This window comes from Botryllus schlosseri, chromosome 15 (genome assembly GCF_051294905.1).
Source record: "Botryllus schlosseri isolate E-star chromosome 15, Bs_hap1, whole genome shotgun sequence".
Classification (NCBI taxonomy): Eukaryota; Metazoa; Chordata; class Ascidiacea; order Stolidobranchia; family Styelidae; genus Botryllus; species Botryllus schlosseri.
Genome location: NC_137250.1, coordinates 20,834,305 through 20,858,601, shown reverse-complemented (window position 1 = coordinate 20,858,601; position 24,297 = coordinate 20,834,305). Strand labels below are relative to the sequence as shown.

Genomic DNA, 24,297 nt, shown 5'->3' with positions numbered 1-24,297 from the left:
GTAATTCAAATTATACCCGATGCCGCCAATAGAGTGCGAATCGATTGAATATTCGGTTCAGCTGCAACTAGTACCCTAGGTTACACGATGAACACTGAATGTAATTTGAGAGAATATGAGACAAAGAAGAGTAAAAAGCATGAATATGACGAAGCATAAATTTTATGAAAGTACACTTGATCTCATACGGAACAAGTGCATTTAATACCAATAAGATTTGACGTATAAGTGTAAAGAAAATGGTGTAAATGTAGTGTAGAGTAATCTGAACTTGAGGGTATTAATGTAGTGTACGCGTAACAAGGATAATTGCTAGAAACAACCATAAATTGACCGAAGAATAATTCGTCGGCCATTTTGAATGAGTCGAAATATGAACTCGACGCCGCGGATACAATCAGCGAACTGCGGCAACATTTTTAAATCTGGCCCGATAGAATGAATATCCGTTAGAGCTTGTTGGCGTGCGATGCAAATTCAGGAAATTATAAGGAGTCAAATTTCATAATCGATGCCATATGGTGATTAGAATGAGATGCGAAAAACTTTCGTTGCAACAAAGTTAATATGAGGCGTGCAGCCGACTGTTAATTTACTGAAGAAATGTGACCTGTAGTTAAATTTTTGGACCCTTTTAAACTCCGCGAATTTGTTACTATTTGCCGAAAGAAAACATAAAGTTAACTCGACGTTGAATTCCCAACCGGCCAAGATTCACTGCTAAGCCGATGACAGGTCAGGCGTTGAGTTACACGATAATTATAATGCGAGTGTATCAAATAGCCACGACCTATGAGAGCTACGCGTAGCCTTGGAGATACGTTGCAAATGCAAGGAATTCATGACCTTTTGAATTGCTGCAGAAAGTATTCCAATAAATTCATGGCAAGAAAACCAACAATGGTACGTGATCCTAAATTTGAACCCAATTTGGAGTGTTATTTACGCCGGTGATCAGTGCAGTATGCTGGCAATCGTTGGCATATGATGTCGCTTGAATTTGACACAACACGCAGGAAAATAGGTAGTCTGATTTCGACCGCACAAGGAAGGCACCATAATCGCCCAATTATCCATGCGGTACTTTCTATGTGCTACGAACGCACATGAGCGATGGCGTAATCACCAGATTGGATGTTCTGAAGCTTGTATTGTACACGACAAAATGGGCGGTATATATCTTTCTACAGGGAACGGGCTCATGTAATACATGTACGGCCCTGGGGCAGATTATTAACTGGTACCGCACCGGGTCCGGGCTAGCTTACATCATAAAATTGGATCGCTAAGCAAGCAACGGTCAATCTCACCTACCCCAAATTGCTAACCACCTGCGGGGTAGTAATGGCCACTAGAACCGCGTTATTTTAATAAAAATGGGAAAAGCCGGCGTCTTTATCAATGAAGTGCGAGTCGTGGTTTGGTTAATACGCTTGGACTGGGTGCGCGAACTTCAAGTTCTCAGTCGTATTGGAAGTGGACTCCATTGCATGAATATCAGCTGGTCTTCAGAAGTGCTGACGTACAAATTAGTATGATCAAAGCCGCGTACTGCGAATTATCAAGGATTAATTGTGTGCGAAATAGGCCTTTGAGTTCTGATGTGCGTCGGCTTAGCTGGCTTGCTGGTTGGTGATGCAACCGCGAGATTACCATATGGATGGCCGCATAGTGAAAACCCGCGTGAACTTACCATTTTCTGATCATGAAATTCGAGAACAATCCATCTAAAGCAAACACCTAGCTACGTATCTCGTGCGGCCGATATAAATATACAAGCGAAGATGTATCTGACGTGACACGGTATCTATACCAAAGTAATGTGACCTGTAGTTGTATTTTTGACCCTTTTTAAACCCCGAAGCTTTGCAACTATTCGGTGAAATAAAATATGGAGCTAACTAGACTTTGAATATCAATGATAAATTCATCTCGGGAATATCAGCATTGGTCCGGGATTCTAAGCTCGCACTAAAATTCGGGTGATCAACGCCGAGTGTTAACAATCATCGGCATATGATGTCGCATGTATTTGACACAACGCGCAATGAAATGTGTAGTCTGATTTCGCCCGTACAAAGAAAAGACAATAATCGCCAAACTATTCGTGCAGTACCCTCTATACTTCGCGTGCACCTGAGCGAAAGCGTAGTCGCTAAGTTGGATGTTCTGAAGCTTGCGTGGCGCTCGAAAAATAGGCGGTCCAACGCTTGATCTATAATTAACACCATGCCGTGCACGGCCTTGAGTTATGCTGTGAAATGTTGATGCGGTGTGGGGTTGGCTGTTGCGAGAATCCTGCGTTTGTTCAAGTAGTTTGAACTCAAGTAGATTAGCTGAGCGGACTTTTACGGGAGAGGCGGCATCACGTGTCGGATTTCAAACCATCGGGATTTGCAATTCTGGGGAAATGAGATCGTGACAGTAGCGAGGTTGCGCCCTATGGTCACTGTATAATGAAACCCGCATGAACTCGCGGCGGCTTCCTGACTGAGCGCTTCAAGGACGGTCGTCCTAAGGTAACTGGAAAATAATCCCTTACGGCCGAAATGATTTATAATGGACTATATTGTATTAGTCCATTCCTTCGAGGCAAATCAAAAGGAATGTACCCCTTGCTCCAGTAACCAGAAAATGTCGACTGTAGGACGAAACTCTTCGCTATGATAACTAGGATGTTCCGTAAACCTGGGCCAAATGCAAGTAATCTGATCTTAGCATTGCGACATTGCCTCTGACGCGAACCTTGTGCGCCGTTAGTGGAGAACGCGAATAATCTCGAATGACATGATTTACGAACAGTGCTTGGGCAAGTTATATCCTGAGAATAGCGCCAAGAAAGGCCCAGTTGTAGGATAAAAGATCCATGAACTTGTCATGCCTAAATGTAACGCAAAGAGAATAATTACTAAGACATGTGTAATTCAACTTGTGTACCATAATCCAATTTATGAAAAGCTCGATGGCAATTTGTGCGCGAATAATGAAGCAACAGCGCCCGCTGGCGGCTTAAAGAAATAGGTAAGCGATAGGGGTCCCTTTTGATAAAAAAGGGGGCTAAATGTGATTCTCAAAGTCGGCGCTTCAGCTCATTATGGGTCGACGGGGCTTGATTCGTAAAGGGTATGGCCCTGACACCGAAAGGGTACTGAGATCTCGGAGTTTTGACTAAGTTTCGCTCAGAAATCTGAATTGAAATATTTCCGTGATTATGGGCGTGTTGCGCAGGGAGGCTGAATAACCTGGGTCGCCTGATTGACAATAGAAAACGTAAAGTGTTTCCCTGAGCGGGGAAAAGGTGATTGCCGCAAGCGGGGCACTGCAAATTATTGTGTTGTCGCTAAATCAAAATGGCGACTGGATTTTCAATTGAAAGAAGGAGGACCGAAACTGCGGGCCATCAAATTGCGCACGAGTCATAGCTCGTGGACATTAGTAAAGCCGAGAACAGACCAAATCGGGCACGTCGTCAGGATGTTGGATAGCTTGGTGGCAAAAGAACAATTGGTCAAATGCCACTAGCCGGAACACGAATAATCACTCATAAAAGGTATAGAAAGAATGACTCGCCGCGGGCTAGGCCCGAGGTTAGTTTCTGGCTATTGAAGAGAGGAAGCTTTGGTTTGTCTTTTGAGTCAGAAACCCATATAATCGGCCGCACAACGCAGCCTAATTCAGTCCGAATTTTGGACTCCAACGCGACGCAGATGAGTTGAAGATTAGAAAGAAACGCATGCTACGCGCGGGACTGCAGCCAGCGTTCTTGCACCGGGGTTACATCGAGGATCGAAGCGCCGGGTTGAGTACTCTATAAATATTTCGTGTCCCATGTAGCGGTAGCCAAACGTAGTTACAGATGTGGAAGGTTGGGGCTTTGCTCGGTTAAATACGCGCTTGAAGTAGTGCGCATTAAATCGCCTTGTTCTTGCACCACACCAAATATGCTCCCGATTGTAGAATTTCGGCCTGTGCCTTCTCTGATTACCATTTCGATTGCCCTTAATCGTGCTGGTCCTTTCTGTTTGAATCTGAGCCCCTGGGCTCGCAGATACGAGCGACCCGTGGTAAAGGATACGGGCACAGCTTGCGGGCCATATCTACTCATGGTTCGCTCTGAGTTTGCTGTAGAAATCCAGACAAGTTTCGCCATATCAAGACTTTAAACCTACAAATTACGGCCAGCATAAAAGCGAACCGGTTGGCATGTATGGAGTGGTGAGTCCTTTTTCCGTATCGAACGTAAGATACTATCATAAGTAATTTCGGATTTTTTCTAAAATTGTAAAATCCTCGTGTATGAAAACCCGTCGAAGGGGGCCTACTTGAAATTAATATATTTAATATCCCTATTTTTAATACCGCGTCTGCAGCAACTCTAAGACCTGGTAAAGAAGCCCGCGAGCATGTCCGAATTAGAGTCTCTGGATAGAATAGGGAGGCGTGAAAATATAAAATAATTAACTCGGTAAAATAGGCCTTGGAGCCATGACGGCTACCATAAGTGTAGGAATGTGTTTGATTTATGTGCATGCTAGTGGTAGAATTTCAATGGCTCTTTCATATATTTACCTCTGACAGGTATCCGGAAACGAGGGTCGTTCATCGTCGAATATTATTAACTATTCTAGAAACGTATTAGGAATATGGAGCGGCGAAAAACAGGCTTAGAATTGTTGCGATAAATCCGGCAAAATACGAACGCTGCCGTGCAAAAGAACTCACACTACGTGGGAATTACGATGATAGATCGTATCAGCTTCAAATGAGAAATAAAGTCAGGTTGAGTAAAATACTTACGGCACGTTTTTGGTAGCTGGCAACCTCCAGACGGGTGATTAGTCCCTGGAGCAAAGCCTTCATTGCGAGCTTGTGGACAAATTCGAGCGGCACGATGGGCTGGGCCCTTATTGTCCCGAGTTCAACATGGGCTTTGTTCCGAAGCGTAGTTATTTAGCGAGTGGTTAAGGTGGGGATAGATCCATTTTAGATGATCGCTCTTGTGGCGATCTGGGCCCAGAATTCAGTACTCGTCCGATGGTGACTAACCCTTATGCTTAGTCACTTCTATGCGCTGTAGATTGACGGGCAAGGCCTTGCACTGCCAGCCACCCAGTCACGGCGCACATCGATCGAGTCTAGTTTTACGGCCTGGGAAGATTTTATAGGAACGGAGGTAATGTGAATAGGGCGAAATTTAAGAGTGTAACGACCCTGGTTCAGAAGGAACCCTAAAAACCCACAAAGGGGTAAAAACATAGAGCCGGCCAATTCGTAGCTCGCAAGGAGGTTTTGAGTGACCGTGACGTAGTTTGCGAAATCAGTAATAACTGCACAGATTGTGAACTTAATAGGCCAACTGAAATTGACTAGTCTGGCCGCAACTGTTGATATATAATGATTGAGGTATCAGTTAGCCGATCATATTTTGGTAGATTTCCGTACACTAAAGTAGAATAATTTGCGATAGGTATATCAAAAGTAAAATTTTACTACCCGCTTTGCGCAACATGTTGTCGCTCGATTTTTTGCTTTTAATAAGGTTACCTCTTTGTAAAAATGAAAGAACGCCTAATGTATCGAATTGAGCCGAACTGCATTTGCGATTACGAGATAGAGTGTTCCCCGCCGTTTGCGCTCACGGAAGGGCCGTCGGCTATAACCTAGGCCTGGTCGAAGCTTTCGATAATAATATGTCAAGGCGCCGAATGGTCCATCCCTTTCAAACTGGCCCGCGACATAGTAATTAGTTATCACTAGAATGCGGCCCGCCGTTTCATAATGAGATTCAATCTGCAGTGCAGCACTGCATAAAAAAATGCGGCATTGCTACGGTATAATAGTAACCTACATCGTCAAAATCAATTACGTTATGCCTACACGAGTGTATGAACTGAGGATTGAAAGGGCAACTTCCCTCGAAAACACAAATATCGCCGACGCATAATCTTGTAATCAAGAATGAGTGTCTCATCTTGCTCTCCTGGTACATTGAACGTAGCGGCTGAACAAATTTAATAAATTAGGACTACTCAGTGCCCTGTTTAATGCGGGCGCACATACCACTGCCTGAAAATTTCGTATAGACCTTTCTGAAATACGATGCAGTTGAACAATGAAATTCACGAGGAGCAAGCTAAAAGCACGTATTTCTGACGTCAATCTTGAATAGGATCTGACACTAGTTTCATCTGACTTTTTTACCAGAAGAGCAAGCTGCGTCAACCGTCACAATGATTCTGTGGTATAGAATTGTAAATACATGTGTCTTCTGATTCGTATGATCGAGATTGCAGCAATACAGGCTAACATACCGAAGTGAGCGTAAAATATAGTACTAAGGAAAATTGTTCACCTGAATTTTGGCCCGCGGCTAGCAAAAGGTTGCCGACCCCTGCTGTAAGGGTTATTTGACTTGATTCGAGGCATTGCGACTATGCGCTTTTAGACCAAAATTTGTTGAGCCCACCATCAAAATTTGTGCTGGACGGGGGAGGCAAAAAAGGGGTTGACCTGCAATGACCTGCATTGAGGATGTAATTTTCGGATCTTTATTTGGAAAAATAATACGACTTGTAATATGGGCCAAGTTTTCGTCCCGCTAGATCACAATTGACTAACCTGAAAATATTTGCACACCTCTGATTGAGCTAGGTCAGGGCCAGCCAACCCGGGGCCGCGGGAAGGTTTTGAATGGCCCGCGACGTAATTTCTTAAATTAGGAATTGTGGTCAAAAACGGATCCCACAGAATGTGATGGTTATAGCTATTCTGGAACACAGTGCAACTGTATAAAAAGTGCTAGTCGTTTTGAATTCAAATAAAGGGAACGCTGAAGGACAGAGAGGATCCGAATTATATGACAATTGCTAAAGAAAAGAAAAACTGACTTATGGATGATATCAGCAGAGGTGGTCAAAGTAGTCAAGAAAGCTACTCACGTAGAAGTAGAAGTAGCGACGGAAAAATCTACTCAAGTACAAGTAGAAGTACTTCTTCAATATACCACCTAAAACTACTTGAAGTAGAAGTAGAATTAACTGACTTTATATCTACTCAAGTAAGTAAGTAGTTTTGAAAACAGCCTTAATTCGTTCGCATGGACTGTCAAAAGCTGCGAATTGAGCTATGCGGCACGTGCAGGGAGCTTGATTCGTATTGATGCATCCCAGGAGGTATCAATTTTCAACATAATAAGTATTGTTTCGCATCATGGGATGCAAATTATAGTACTGATATGAAAATGCGATGCTTATCTTTTGTGTACTGGAACACCCCGTTTTTAGAGAATATCATGGGATGGCGCCCTACCCCATATTATAAGGCCACAAGTTTAGGCGAAGAGCAATACGTAGAAAATGTATCGGATACGGTTACATCACTTTGCGTGATTATTATACGTTAATTAAAATGAAATACAAATACCACTTCTAAAAAGCGGAGAATATATTTCCTGTATTTTGTCTACAAAGCTTAAAAGGTCATCTGCTAAAACAGGTGTAACGTTCAAAAAAGCTGGATTTTTCAGATCATCAAGACACGTAAGGGGCTGCTAGATTACAATATGATAGGCAATTGCTAGATTGTGAAACGGTAGTTTCAAACGTTGTGGTGGGCCATATTTACTGTGGTGAAATATTTGATAAAGACGACAATGCGGTGTGAGAGGAACCAAGCAATCCGGTACCTAAATTACATTCACTGATACTTCCACGAAAACATATTTGTCACTCCATTACTACTATGCGCGAAGCGCAATAAAATTCCTGGGCTTTACTTGACTCTTATGAATATTAAATGTTGGTACTCTATGAAAACAGCCGCGGAATTCCTCAAGTTATCGTTCGTATTGGGGAATTAGACTATTTCTACTTGACAAACTGAAAATAGCGAAAAGTAAGTAAGTAGATCACAAAATATTACGAAGTAGAAGTAGAAGTAGAGAAAATCAGATCTACTTGAATAAGTACCAGAAGTAGAGTAAAACTACTTGAGTACTTCCAAAAAGTAGAAGTACTTCGTGACTGACCACCTCTGGATATCAGTCATATTCTGTTGTAATTCGAATGGGTGATGACATATGAAATCCTTCGCGAATGTTGCCGTTTGTTCTCAAACATGCGCGCTATATAGTCCTAGTCGCCATGGATGAAACAAAGAAGGCTACACCATATTAACACGTTTTATCGATAGTATTCAAAACGGATCATGCTTAACGGTATTGATCCATATCTGCAGAAACCCGCTCGAATAATCAATACGAAAAGTATGTAATTCATTTACGCGAAAATTTGAGTAGAACAGTTAGTATAGTTTAATTAAAGTCCAGAGATACTAATGTCTAGAGATATAAAAGCAGGAAATGACGAGTGCTTATGCCGCGTTTAGTCAATCAGTTTTAATAATATTTTCATCATTTCAAAACACCACGAAACTGCGATCCAGGGCAGTCGCACTAACTATCCTGTCGCGTGTAGTAATTAACTGCGACAGATTTGACGAGATGAAAGTGTCTAGTTGAAAGTGAGCCTGACTCCAGACAAGATTTGAATATGCCGAAAAACACCCTATTATTTCGTGTAAGCTTACATGGGCCGAACTAGGACCAAGAATTAGTGAGGATGACAAATAATCACTAGCAGCGATAAAGTTTCCGTAGGGTATGTTGCGGCGTTGTAAATGTGTAGTATCGCAGTGCGTCAATAAATATGTGCCGTTCGCTGTGCATATTCATGCCGACAATAAGGCGGGTGCCTTTGTACCTAGATATTCCATGGTTTTGTCAGCTTTTTAGAGCATTCTTGTTTAGTGTTTTGAGGACAATTTACCTCGCTGACGTACGATGAAACGCACTAACTCAAAAATAGCTTCAGAAATATACCCACTTGTCGCATTAAGTAATAACAAGCGACAAAGTCAAATTGTATTTATTATTGGTACTGCAAGCAGGCGACTCGAACCAGGCTTGGACAACTAAATAATTCTAGTTGTCTAATCTCACGGAATTAGAGAGAAATGCCAGTAATCTAATTCTAATCTAATTTGAAAAAAGCTGCGTAGCTCTAATTCTAATTTTACCATAATTTGGAAAAGCTGTGTAGCTCTAAATCTCATCTAATTCGGAAAAGCTGAAAATTTTCTAGTTGTCTGGGTCTGACTCGAAATGAAAATATATGTACCTATATCTGAACGTCACAAGCTCTACTACTCCGGCAAGGTCAATTCACTCAATACCATTCTGATCAGGGCGTCAATGTCCCTTTGGAGACGCTGTAAATGGTCACGGAGCAGCGAGCCAGTTCGTTGGCTACTGTGTCCATTTTGTGTTGTCACATATATCGGGCCTTGTGACGATTTTACGTCGTAGCGCTGAAGCGCCAGTATAGTTGCCGACTATCTAATCGCAAACAACAATGTCAGAGGATTTCAAATTGCTACATCGATACCTTTGGTGCTAGACCTTGGAGAAGATCGACTAATATTCCAAAAGTTTAGGGCTACTATTGTGATTAATAAACATTGATACCTTTGGTGCTAGACCTTGGAGAAGATCGACTAATATTCCAAAAGTTTAGGGCTACTATCGTGATTAATAAACATCGATACCTTGGTCACTAACTAGGATTAATAAAGGAGTATAATGTAACCGGAATTACTAGGCCTATAACATTAGGAATACTCCAGGCCAGTACTGCTAATATAAAGACCTTAGAAAAGTAACCCATGGTTGAACTTATCCACACATTCGTTTTTCGAAACTGATGTGTCGATGATGGAAAATGACACTAGCCTAAAACCCGCTTTGTCCGCGTATTCACTTTACGAAGTGAATGCGCCTGACGAACGCCATTTTGTCGCATTGCAATCATTACGTGTACGAACTATGAAAGTTTACTGTATTGGCAAAAATCAATCTGCAAAAGGGTATTTTCATGTGAGGGTTTACTATGACGTATTATTGCAACGTGACGCCTATCTTTCTTATATTGTCCAAGTACTGCATTTACCTAATCTTTGACATGTACCATCATATTGCTTTAAGATGACGCTAACATGTCTTAGATATAGGTATAAGTTATGAACATTTAATATGGGAATAGTTGGTTGTTACTGCAGTAATTTAATAGCGAGTACTACAACTGTAGGTATTAAAAAGGCGTCATAACTGACCCCGCCCCTATACTAGTGTCAGGACCCTTCACCCCAACGGGACAGAAGTTTGAAAATTTGATGTGTAATGGACCATAGGACAATAGAAACATGGGTATTTAAAGACCTCTTGGGGTAAGGCATTGGAGCATATGTGAGTTCGAAATTCGCGATAAGCCTAGTCTATTGCCTATGAAGCACGATATATACGAATGAATAAAAAAGCTTAAGCACACCAATACTGGAAATTAAGGAATATAGCATGATTACAATTGGGATATTGGTTCACATATGACTATTATAAGTGAGATGGTATCATTTTGTGCTTATCTGGGACTGTGTCGTAGGCATGTTAAGTGTTAGCTATACCATCAGTTTGCTTTACCAAAAATGGCGCCACCATTTTTTCATGTATGCGAGCTTTTACAGTTAGCCGAAGTATGACTGATATATGTATGCATATCTATGCCATGTATGATGTCCACATGAATTGTACAATCAGTTGTAGTATCCAATTATTGCATATAAAGACGACATCGGTGCGTCCGCTAGTTTCGGCGAACTTGTGACTCTATGCCAAGTAAATCCGCCAGTCTGAAACAGAGCCCCAAACGAAGCATCCAGTAGCAGATTATATCCAGAAAACCGGACATTGACGGAGGCATTGCGAAAGGGTTTGACGTCTTTTGAGATTGAAGGGTGATGTCCGATGTTCCTCTGAAAAATCTTGACATGCTATTGATTGGATCGGCTGCTTGCTGCAGTTGCAAAGTATACAGAAATAAAGCAGCGCGATGAAATGGGTGCGACTGCTAACCGAAATTGCAATGTATACATAAATGAAGCAGCTCGATCAAATTTGCTGGAATCGCTCCATAAAGCCGATGAGCTAAAGATGGAAAGAGCCAAGAACATAGAGGTATTGCATTCGGGATATCGTTGCAACGAACCCTCAACAAACCCTGCGTTCTGTTGGACTTGGAATGCCCGATCTCCGAATCGACAGCACGCAAGTAGGCTACTTGATGATCCTAAGTAGTAACGACTCAAACAAGGGGTCGGTTCCTGGACTAATTGCAGTTTGATATCTGCATCTGGAAGACTGGGGAACTCTTATAAACAAGGTGGTCGGCAAATTGGTCAACTTGAACTCTGTGTGGTATTGTTTTTTTGTGGCATCGATTGGCATATTTTTTTGTATATTATATGCATGTATATTGTCGGCAGGAAGTACCGTCACATTTATGGTGTAAACACACCTTGGAGTATTGAACTGTTATTAATCGTGCATGAATATGAATAGGTTAAATCTTGACTCGTGTTGTGATTGACGTATGTTCCGTGTGCCAACTTAACCGAGTTTTGCATGGATACTTCATTGCTGTCTGCATGATAATTATTGGAGTATGTTGGTTGTATTAAGCCAAGGGGCTTGTCTATTGTATGAATAGTTTGAGCCGCTGGACCTTCCAAGGTCACTGCTTCGTTCGATCAATCTACAACCAATGCTTCAATCAACGTCGACAAAACCGGGTTGTATAAGGGGTGTGGAAAAATGTGGAAAAGCCAGGAGATGGGGTTGAGCTCTGTGAAGTAAATCGAACCAAGTGTGGAATACTTGCATGGCAAGCGCCATGAAGCTACACTATAATCAAATGGAGGCACCAACTGAACTTCTTCCAGGGCTGAACGTCATTTCTTGGCAATTTCAGTGGACGGGGGAGAGTCTGAAGACGAACACATCGATTACCTCCTTACTATTTGCGAACGCCAATCTATGAAAAGAAAAAATCGTCGAAGGATCACAACTGGGGTTTTCTGCGCCGACACGGGAAGCGTCCTCAAATTGAAAAACGTCGTAGAAACCTAATACCCGCCAAGCTGGGAGGAGCGGCAACCTATAGACATGAAACTACGTGATATAGGTGACTCCTCCCACGTTGACTCCTTAGTAATAATCAATTTCGACGGACTGTCGGCTCCATTTGCGATCGAGAATGGAGACCTCTCGATATTGTAGGTCTAAAATGGATTGATCATGTACAACAATTACCAAACATAGCGACTGAATTTGAATCTCCGCCTAATGCAAACGAAGAGTTGTCTTTAGTAACGCTTCATGACGAGATCTCGTGTGATCAACGGGACGGAACCAAAGTCGGAAGCAGTCTTCGCGACACTGTAACCGATGATGGGTTGATGGAAGCTGCAAATCAAATAAGCGTCGAGTCGGCACGTTGTCTGTGTCGCCGCAGGCCGTTGCCGCTGGCGCAAGTGTCGAGATGGTAATCACCACTGGCGCGAAATGTGTCGAGTCAGGAATCCCTGCTGGCACCAATCATAAATACGCCGATCTTACGACGGCAACTGTCTTACCTTCTTTCCCAAAAGGTCAAAAAAATATGGGAAATCCCTAGTGTTGGGTCAGGTAGCCCCTGCTGGCACTAGTCGAGAAAGTGTCGGGTCAGTTAGCACTGCTGGCACTAACTAAAGATGTGTCGAGTCAGGAATCCCTGCTGGCACCATTAATGAAGACGTCGAGCGCGGAATCCCGGCTGGCGTAAATAAGGACCTGCACGAGAAAACTGGTCCTAAATGCTCTCGTGGATGCACTTGTCCGAATAACTGTAATGATTCGGCACATAGATGCATGACGACAGCCACAGTCATGAGTACTACCCCAAAAGGTTTAAACAAAGCAGCTATTGCCGGTCAACCGGATACACGCCCGGTCATGTCCGGCAAGGAGTCTGGGGATTTTAAGATGCACGTCTCCCCAGAAACGGGCCCCGGCGGCGACCGAATCCGCCGGCGTGACGGTAGGCGTGGGCACACGCCGAGATCAGAGGTCAGATTGAATAGGTTGGGAATCGCCGCTGACAACGAAGAACCTCGCCCTCTCTCCACCAACACCAAAACCCCGTTCATCACGAGATTCGCATTGGGCCAATAACTGGCCCAATTACTATGTAGCCTAACCTTACAACAAGACACCAGTCCCAGCGTGAAGACGGAACTCGAAAGTCTCTGTGCACAATCGGTAGCACTGGCGAAACTGTCATACAAACCTCCTGACTTTTGACTGGCCTTGAAAATATCGCCATTCCTGAAGGAGTCTTGACAGCCGTTTATGATCCATTTTCTTCCGAACTTGATAGCCTGCGGGGCCAACTCAGCGCCCCCCAATCCATGAAATACCAATGCGACATCGGACGTAATGACCCATCGAATAAGCCTTTCGTTTCTGGCCCTTATAACCCGACGCGGGAGGGTCAGGCGAAGGCACTAAAGGAAGCAATAGATATAATACCTTATTTTGGTATTATTAAACAAGGTTTTGCCGAATGAAAATTGGCTATTTTTGTTGTTCATGAGAAAATGAATGAATTACTACAAGGCAAGGCGAGTCGCACTCGATAGTAGTAAGACGGACGTCAGAGGTAAACCCCCATCCCAAGAAGTGTACATGATCGCTTACTACAGTCCTACGTGGTTAACTCCAGCGGCGAAAGACTATGATCCAAGCACTGCAGCGCTGAAACATCTGGCACCCCTAACAATACAATGACGAATGAAAGCGAGGCTGGTGCAAGTAAGACGATCGAAATCGATGGCTAACAACAAGGGGGAGTATAAAACTGTCAAACCAACTGATGCGACTTATGGGAAGCAACAGTTGCAAACTCTTCGCGCGCGAAACAAAACCGACGGAATGACGAAAATCATTGGTGAAACACCTACAACGACGCGAGTGCATCCGGTTTACACTGCGAAGGCTCTGCAGAACTCCACAGAAGACGGCAGGACCGACATCGGAACGGACTACCAAAACCCGGACCACAACCGTAAGGTAAGTACCGAAACAACTGTTTTGTATTCAACAGGAGACGACAAAGACGACTCGTCCCCGAGGAGTGTCGAACTAATGAATACTACCTTGGAGTCAACGATGGCTGGCGCATCACCTCTGCCTGGGCAGAAAAACCAAGGGTTGGGAACATCCGTACCTGAATATTCCCGACTATCAAGAGCCCCCGTGAGAAAGACAACCACAGATTTCGTAGACTACAACTATACGCGATGGCTGCACGAACTGGTGATGATGGAAGGTGGATATAAGGTAAGAGAATTATCCTTGATCGATAGGATTATTATGGAAGGTGCAAAATTGATACCTATCATGGAACCAGTGGTTGTAATATTGGTGGTAACAGGGTTGGTTGCCCTGTTGATTGTGTTATGGGTAGGTTGTATAAGGTGTCGTCGACGTAGAACCTTAAGTCGTATGAGGAACACGAGGAGACGAAACGGAACAAGTCAATGGATGGCGATAAGAGTAATACGGAACACAACGGAGAATGACTAAATCTGAAGGTAAGAATGGGTGTTTGAGATTTGGAGATAAATGCGTGATTTTTATAGTCTGTTATAGGGAAGAATTGAAATGTGGTGTGACGAAGCATAATTTTTGGAATAACATTGTGATAGGTATTAGGCGTACAAAAAATAAAATGGCGGTGCATCGTTTGTAATAGGTATCTAGTGAAGTATTTTACGTAATGGGCGTAAACGGAAAAAACTGAAACCTCGTAACTAGAAATATACTGAGTCATGGTATGATAGTTATGTAAAAAAGCATAAATGAATGGCGGTGCTTCGTTTGTAATAGGTATCTAGTGAAGTATTTTACGTTATGGGCGTAAACGGAAAAAACTGAAACCTCGTAACTAGAATTATGCTGAGTCATAAAATGTAGATTCGAGAGAATTATAAAAGAAAAAAAGGTTGACGTGTAAAAGTAATTAGTCAATAAAGTGATCACCATGAACGGGTAATGTTGGTGTATAGTGCACTAGTTCCGAATATTCGTTGATTCGGATATATGTCTGTAGCTACGGACTATAAATGAAGAAAATTGGCCCGGTGTAAATGACCATAGTAGTCGACACGACAAACACCGTGAATACTGCAAACAACAACAACAACACAACAATAGACCTGACCTGGTGTCAAACTATAAAACCTCCGTTGTCAAACTCAATAATGTTGAAGGCTTCTGTTTTTCGTCTGTACACAACAGATGGAAGGGATCTATTTGATGAGACTGTAACGTTCTACCTGTGGGCTGGGGCATGAGATCCGTTCTTATTCTTGAAAAGAGCAAGTCACACATACCACAAGACCCACAACGGAGTATATTACAGCGCAGCGCACCTGTTATCATACAGCGAATGACGTACTGTACTACGCAGCCAGGACTAGGAGTCAGTTTAAGACCAATATATTCGTATATCAAAACATCATCAATTTCAAAGTTTCAACCCGAACGCCCCCGAGAAAACAGAACACTTTCAAAATGAGTCAAAGTCACTCATACTGGGAGAGTAATGGTTTGCTATCAAACTCCGAAGGTACTGAGTGCGCAATTTGTACATTGTACAACAGCGGTTCTTAAACTCACATCTCGTGACCCATACCTCACAAATCAAAAATCATCTAAAAATAGTACATTGCACGCTTTTGTATTCGACATTTCATGCTGGTGATGTCATATTTTACGATTGTAGATATTAAATAGTATATTCATATTGAAATGAACCCGAATATTTTCGGCTGACACTCGTCAGGGGTAATCGTCAGCAACTAGTAGAGAATTGGAAAGAACATTGTATATCAACAATCGTATCACAAAATATGACGTCACCAGCATGAAATTTCGAATGAGAGAGCGTTCAATGTACTATTTTTAGGTGATACACGAACTCCTTTTGTTGACAGAGTTTTGGTTGGTGTATTTTGATAAAAGTTGATTCCAAGGCACACAAATGGAATTGTGAACGGCCTCGACCTACGACTCGAAATCGGTCGTCTCGATAATTATTCGCACAAATCGGATTATCCAAAAGATGTTTGCCGATGGCAGAATTAATGGCTTTTGATCGATCAGCATCAATCTTGAGTGGATGAGTTAAGGGTGAGCTTTTCACATCGCGTGACGCACGTGTTCTGATAAATCTGGGGACATGTTGGTTTATGCGGTCCTGCAGACGTCTTGACGTTCTTCCCACGTAGCCACAATCACAGTGGCACCTATATTCGTACACTACATTACTTTGTTGAAGTGCAGGAAGCACGTCTTTGCGTGTTGAAGGGAGCAGTTGTGTTGTTGTAAAAATCACATTGGTTTTGACTGTATCGTAACATTTACCGACAGCAGAAATCAATTGTTTTTCAAAACGGGTGGAAATGGGGCCAATCCAAGGTAGATGGATATAAACATCTTTTATTGTTCGTGCGGTGGGCTCTGTTCGTTTTTCTGCGTTGAATTGCGTTAATTTCCTCTCCATGCCGCGGCTGATGACGTGTTCAGGGTAACCGTTATCAAGTAAGATTTTTCGGATGTAGTCAAGTTCTAAACTCAGTTTGTTACCCGAACATATCATCAACGCTCTATGCACGAGTGTGCCTATGAGGTTAATTTTTCTGCGCCGAGGACTAAATGAATTCCAGCGAAGGTATTGTCCTGTGAATGTCGGTTTTCTGAAAACAGACGTTTCAAATTTGTTGGTATTGCGCTTTTCAACTAATACGTCCAGAAATGATAATGAGTTATTGCGTTCTTTTTCTATTGTGAATTGCAAGGCCGGGTGAAGCGAGTTTAAGCGAATGAGAAATTGGTCACACTCCGATTCATTCCTGAAAATGACAAATGTATCATCTACGTATCGGCGGTACAATAGTGGTTTGGCGGACTCACGCTGGGACAGAAGCTCGCCTTCGTAATACCCTACGAAAATGTTGGCCAAAATAGGTCCCAGGGGACTTCCCATGGCTAAGCCGTCTATTTGGCGAAACATGACCTCGTTAAAGCTAAATTCCACGCAGCAAGTTGCCGCTTGTAAAAGTTCAACAAAGACGTTACGCGGGATTGATGGTGGCGGTAACTTACCACCGTACAGCGCGTTGGCACAAATATCAATAGTCTCATGCAGCGGAACGTTCGTAAAAAGACTAGAGATATCAAATGAGCTCAGAAACACGTCTGGATTCGGCAAATCCAGGTTTCGTATTTCACCAGCGAACGTGAACGAATCGCGAACACATTCCGTGCCGTACAATTCCCGAACCGGTTCCAAAATGTCAATAAGCCATTTTGCCAGCTGATGGTGAGCAGACCCGATCATGGAAAGTATAGGTCTCACTGGGACATTGTCTTTGTGAGTTTTTGGCAGTCCGTACATGCGTAGTCTTTGCGATCCCGTCGGTCTGATGGCGCTGTATGTTTCTGCCGTTAGGACACCGTTTTTCTTCAATGTCAGCAAACGGTTGGTCAGTCGTCTTTCAATTTTAGGTGTATTATCAAATTCCGAAACCGAACCAAGCGAGATAAATTTGGTTTTGTCATGCAATATTGATTCCATTTTCGAAATGTAGTCAGCTTTGTTCAGAATGACAACACCGGATCCTTTGTCTGGTTTGGTGATGTGAATTTCAGGGTTGGATCGCAATGCTTTGATGGCTAGGAAACACTCCTTTTCTGATTTTCGATCACAAGAAAGGGGAATAAATTGATTGAAGCTGCTGTGATATGGCTATTTCGGCCATTGTATGGTCACTTCAACAAGGCCGTCTGGTGAAATTTGCGAATCAGTAGTTGCTCCAAGATATGGAAACTCGGGATTAATCAAGAGTCCACATTGGGCTGCCTCTATGCCGGTTACAGTCGTGAAAGCTTCAATTGCCGTATGCTCGCATGCGCTACCATGTAAATAGCTGGTGAGCATAAACTTTTGGAGGCAAAAATATTCTCACACAGTAACTCAATATTTCTCCTGTTTGTTGCCTTTATAACCTCCCCAAATTGCGATGCACTAATTCTACACTCTCTGTCGTGATGCCATTTTTTGCATTCACTCTGTGTCTGCAGTAATGTTGTTTCTTGAATACGTTGCGCTTCCTCATCAGTTATCTATTTAGTTTAGATGGTCAAGGTCATAAAAATTAATTATTTGCCTGTCCAGAATTTTTACCGCCATATGCATGTTTAGACGCTTTGTAGTAAAACTGGCTATTGTGGCTTACTCACTTTCTCAGTTATATATACCTTATTCTGTTACTCACTTTCAAAGAACGATCTATCCAGTATTCAGTGAATGGCAATTCCGGGTAGTCATGGTCCATAGCTGCTTGTTGGAGATCTGCTTTGCTGTATATATATCTTATAGCCAGATTTTAGACATAGTGGCACAGTAATTCAGAAATGTAGACCGCACATGATCCCTGTAATTGCTGCTTGTTTCCAATAGAGCAATTGTAACGGACGGAGGTTGATATAAGTCTTTCATTTTTGAAATTTTACCTAAGCGTAAATACAGAATAATACATTAAGAGTCAAGTTTGACAGTCTATCGTGAGAGTTCAGATTGCCTGCCTATTTCTGTTTGCATTGTGAATTTATCCTTTACTTTTTCAGATTGAAAGACCGAATCAATACCAAAATGTTTCAGAGTGATTATGGGACGTTCGCGATCGTGAAAAAGCTCCGATACCTGTGTATAATTTCTGGGACCGATGAAATGTCTGAAGTTTCTCAGTGCAGGACTCATCAATGAAGAGTCGACCATGCTCCGTGTACTCAGCAACCATGAGGCAAAGTACTGCCAAATGCTTACAGGACCCTGTAGGTCCTTTTCATCTAGGACACTCACATCCCACATTTAGAATGACTCCATCTCGTGCCATTCTGGCCTTAACATGATATAGGACATGTCTCAAAATGTCTCTTCATTTCAGCAGCAACAATGCCACTGAAAAAAACATCTGTCCCAATGGTCAATGCTGAACATGCCTTCCCCTTTAATGCAGGAACCATGGCTTTTCCATTTTCAATAGCTTTTACGTCTCCAACTATCCTTTCCCTTTCGCATCTCATAATAAAATAAGTTTCCACAAGTTTCGTTGTAATTTTTGGTAAAAATTTTGTCTCTGTAAGGCTTTGATAACCATCTTTTGACCATACAAATGGCTGAGCGGTTTCTTAGTTCGCAGATGTTGACTGAGCGGTGGTTTGAAACTGAAAATTGCAGTTTCTATCATATTCGCCGAGTCTGAGAATAAACAACGATAGATACAATTATGAAGGATAAGCAGAATGGATGATTTGGAGTTCAGTATCAGTTTTATTTAAAATTTCATCATCATTTCAAAACACTATAAGAATGCAATACAATAAAAAGATAGCAAGGTGTCGAAGCGACTTAGAGAACGGTAGTCCTCGAAATCAGACACCCACATGCGCCTAGGCGATGCAAAGAGGGATGCACAGTTCGCATGCACAATGAATGAAAAGTAGAAGAATCTACTCTACTAAACCTTGAGTCGAGGAGCCATTACTAAGTATTTTGCAATCTGGTGTGGCAATTGTAATTTAATGAAGTTTTTTCATACATATGAGTCATTATTCAAGACGTAACTTCTGGTGCTGAGCTGCGGGTAGCCGACATTTAGTTGACAATTTCACATTCTCACCTAGTTATCAAATCGGCCTTATTTCCTTCCGTAGAAGCTTTCCTTTCATTTTATAGCGAGCTCACGGTCCCCGTAGAATATGTTGCAGTCATTATTTCCATATAAAATACCCTCACACAATCGAGAAAGTAACCTACAGGTTTCTGATAACGGCAACCGCGTACGTAACAACGGCGGTTACCACCTCAAGTTTGGCGACACCTAGTGGTTTGATGGACCCTATTTCAACCGATCGTAACTTCGTCGCTACCTTAGCTACCGAGACGTACCTACGTCCGTATTGTAGCCGCGAACGATATCTATCTAATGATGCGTAACGTGCCTTGATTGATCCTGTCGTGTTGCTAGGACAGGCTTCGGTACGAACTGAAGTTTGGCTGATTTCAGGCGCGCTGCTGCCAAGGTATGGATTTTGTTGGTGTTTCTACGGTACTTATAGATTAGCTGTGACGTTGTAAATTTCACAGAATATTCTTATTATATTATATATTGATAATATATTATCCTTAAATCGTTAATTCCTTTTCAATGGCAATGCGGAGGTTCAGAACCGTCGTGAAATACTGCTGCCGACATGATCTTCGGCCGTCGATGGTTCAAGGTTATCATTGTGACGTCAAATCCGCAATAATGGCTCGAAAATTTGACTCCTGCTAGTACCGGTACTCAAGTTTGTTTTTCAGGCGCAGTAACATACCGACGGAGCCCATTTGTGTACGATTACAAGCAACGATCTGCACAAAAACATCATTATTTGTCACCGTTGAGTCCTCGTCATCTCCCGATGCAATTTTACGTTTGAAAAACTTGAATAAATTCGTATATATTGGTGTGAAGTCTGTGTTGTCGCAGTACATGTACTGACTTGGTGGCTTCGGTAGATCCGTATATCAACTTAACGCGCGATGTGTCGCTAAAGATTGGTGATAATGATGTAAAATGTCTTTAGGTATTGGCATCTGTTGAAAATCATTACCGTCGTGGAAATATATATCAAATAAAGTTACTATTCCGTACAGGTAATCCAGCGAAATTGCCTCTTAGTAGCAAGTCTTGAATTTTGAATTCATTACCGCACAATGCCCCAAATGCCATGGACGCGAAACGGCATGTCAGATTTTCGAGACAAAAATACGCTCTCTCGATTTAGCGAACATATGGGGATACGCGGCGTTTTGAAGACAATCTCTAGCGAACATATGGGGATACGCGGCGTCGAAAGAGTTAATAACACCAGATCGACAAAAAAATACACTAGTTTTGAAATTTAGGCCAAAACTATTTAGTAAATCACGAACGCTAAATAAAATGAACTGATCAACAACTATAACATTACGAGAATACTCAGCAAATGACAAAATGATCACGCTTTCTGCCATCTTTCGACATCTTGACAATATATTGCCAGGTATTTTATCCCTACGTAACCAAATGTTGCTTCAGCTGAAAAGTAAAAAGGCGCAAGAGATATGATAGTCGTTGGAACATCATACACTCAAATTATTCGAGTTTTCCACTGTCACAGCCTCAAAGGAATCTATCAGTGTTGGGATGACTCGAGTCATGACTTGACTCGATTCAGACTCGAGTCACCTTTTTCGTATGACTTGACTTGACTCGAGTCACTTAGCTAAAATGATTTGACTTGACTTGACTCGGCGTACCAGAAATGTGGATTGACTCGTGAATCGGAGCAAAATGGACGAGTCAATTTCAAGTCATCAAATAATCGGTGCCGATAAAAATTACTGTATCTTGCATATGGTCAGATTGTTCGCGAAACGCTGGTGTAGCCCGTGAGAGCGACCAATCATTCAATGATCGTGCGTTTTAATGAGCCTCCATTGTTCTCTCACAAATAAATTTACCGCAAACGAAGTGATCGAAGCTTACAGTTTATGTTGTCGTAAACTAGTATAGTGAAGTAATTTAATAGCAAAATGTCTGTTTCTGTTCTCTGTTATTACCTTAGCCAAACCTCTTGTCTTATTGAAATTGGATTCGAATTTAGTTTATGTAGTCCTGAACCATTGGCGTAGGCTCGAATTGTATCATATCAATTCCTAAATGGGTAGTGTATTGCATCTTATCAATTCGTTCTCTACTCTTTAATTTGGCTGGGAACTATAACATGAGGCTATGCAATTAGTTACGCAGTTTTACAGTTCTACGTATATGTGAGCGATACAGCGCCTTCTTGTGTGTATATTTACCTCTATATCCGTTCATCGGTTCAGAATCAATGACCAGTGACCACTCAATCTGTATTTCAGACAGTAAAATGCAATGACGTAATCATGCCTCATACTTTGAAAGGGCAACTTGACTTGAATTGTGACTTGACTCGTGACTTGACTTGACTTGACTCGACTTGACTCGAGTCACCTCCAAATATCGAGTGACTTGACTTGACTCGAGTCACCTTCGAAAATCGATTGACTTGACTTGACTCGAGTCAAAATGTATAATGACTCGAAAGGACTCGTGACTCGAAGGTAGTGACTTGATCCCAACACTGGAATCTATCTACAGGATATTGTAATTAATTAATAGCGAAGTAACCTAATCTGTGAAGGAAAGAATGCCCCCTGCAAATTTAGACTTCGTCTTTATAACGCCGCGTCATTTTTCAAATAATATTTATTTAAAATGTTACATTCTGGCAAGGCATTCGACGAGGATATGTAACTTGAGTAGGCTATATCGTCGGGCTGTATACATGCACTCAGGACCGTAATTGCCGCGCCCCAAACCCTCCAATTGGGGAGGGGGCGAGCTCGAAGCGGGCCGCAAATTATTTCGTGAATTAACATATTATACAGTATTTTTTGGAAGTTTTTGCGACTTTTCAAATTTTATTCGCGCTGCGATCGATTCAATATTGCCAGATATCTTGATCATTGGGTACCCATCCCCCAACAAAAATTCCCAGGATTTGTATAAATGTAGACTTCGGCGTCGACCATTGCTGCGCCTAGACGCACCAAGACATATGAAGTTATAGGCCATGTAACATGCGATCACCATGTAATGTGTGACCCTCGATATCACTACATGATGTAGATTAAACAATTAGAGTTAGTAATTACGGTATTGCACGCGCGCACTTGATTTTGCTTTATTCTGCTTGGAATAATCGTCCCTATATATATAGTAGGCCTATACGTCAGCTGAAGTGTGGCAGTGAGACACAGCTTGCGTCCAGCAACACCCGTAAAGAATTTTGCATATAGCTATAAATTGAAAGCCAGTAAGCGCAATGGGAGATTTCGAAACGACCACAATTGTGCTGTTACCATCGCGTCTAACTCCGCACGCTCGAATTAGGTATATGAAGATGTCAAGTTTCGTGGGATTGATCACCAATATTCGCTCAATGAACCAGGTCCAGTTGGTGAGTAAAGGAACTTCGACAATGGATTACCAGGAATCGTTGACGCACGGGAGTGTATCGGAAAAACGGGCCGGTCTTAGACCGGGTTGTAGAAACAAATTTATGCGTCAGCAAGGAAAGCTCGTTGGAAATCATTATTTGTGGCATATTTATTAGTAAATGTCGCAGCGCTCATTATTTGCATTCCAGAATTTTGTCTCGATTATAAAATCGCGCCGTCCAACCGAAATTAATATATTTCTGCTGTCGCACGTAGGCTACAACTATTGAAGCCCATTCCATTTATTACCTACGCTGGTCCATTACGTTGGTGTCGAGCATTGGGTGATGATCCAAACTTATGGGGGCTTCGTCCCCAGACCCACTTTGCGTCATCCATTATCACTACGATAGTGTTACTGATACCGGGGGTTAGTGTCGTTTGCTGTCTAGTCAAAATATCAAATACATGTTGAATTCGGCCCACGTGACCACATGCTCAGATTTGCCGTTTGTCCTGACAGCATTGGTCTTTAAAAGTGTAGGGCCCGTAATTAATACTTATAGGCTGTATCTGCAGGTGGGCCCGTTGTTATCAATTACTTTGTTGTGTGTTGTTATTTCGTGACCTCCCGTCTGCTATATAGTCAAAGATTTCGGAATCGCTGAAACGCTCCAGACCCAAAGAATTTCTTCCATGCGACTCGCACGACTCAAAGTGGCATTTATTCACGGGGCGCATAATTTTTCTATACGGGTGGCATTTGTAATATGGCGCTCAGATTGTGGGAACAAGAATATTAAGCACCATCCATCGCGGTATTGGGCGATGCAAAAATTTTGCCTTGAGGAAGGGGTAGGCCTACCCATATTTTTAATGTCATGACAGCTAGCAACAATCTATCGCGCAAAGTGCGTAGAAAATTCAAATAAAGTTTTATAAAATACAGCTTCCCTAATTGAGGGTTTTGGGTGCGTGCGGCTCGCCTATACGACAAAAAAGTTACGATGCATTTTTCTTCTCTCCAGTTGATTGATAACACTGGTCAACACTATTTTTGTTGACTTTGATCAGACAATTGAATTTGACCAACTTTTGGGCGCTGAATTCAAAAATGACTTCCGTTTTTCTCTATCACGTCAATTTTTTGAGTTAGGCACCCACCACATTGTCTCATAACCCCCATAATAGCACTATTTTATAATATTTTGTGTTTATTGTATAAAACGTTTCAAAAACCACAAGCAGT

The 24,297-nt window shown here is 42.2% G+C and overlaps 2 protein-coding genes and 2 long non-coding RNA genes across 4 annotated transcripts in view; 2 read left to right on the top strand and 2 right to left on the bottom strand.

Annotated features, from left to right (window-relative positions):
* The window catches only part of LOC145457416 (threonylcarbamoyladenosine tRNA methylthiotransferase-like), a 264,970-nt gene that overhangs the window by 196,302 nt on the left and 44,371 nt on the right, over positions 1 to 24,297 (bottom strand). The gene's annotated exons all lie outside the window — the stretch shown is intronic.
* The window catches only part of LOC145457413 (kielin/chordin-like protein), a 298,320-nt gene that overhangs the window by 259,857 nt on the left and 14,166 nt on the right, over positions 1 to 24,297 (bottom strand). The gene's annotated exons all lie outside the window — the stretch shown is intronic.
* LOC145457326 (uncharacterized) lies at positions 17,685 to 19,098 on the top strand. The gene is made up of 2 exons (XR_013920845.1): positions 17,685 to 17,922; positions 18,620 to 19,098. It is a non-coding gene; the product is annotated as an uncharacterized LOC145457326 (long non-coding RNA).
* On the top strand, positions 19,902 to 20,510 carry LOC145457325 (uncharacterized). Its single transcript, XR_013920844.1, has 2 exons — positions 19,902 to 20,077; positions 20,358 to 20,510. It is a non-coding gene; the product is annotated as an uncharacterized LOC145457325 (long non-coding RNA).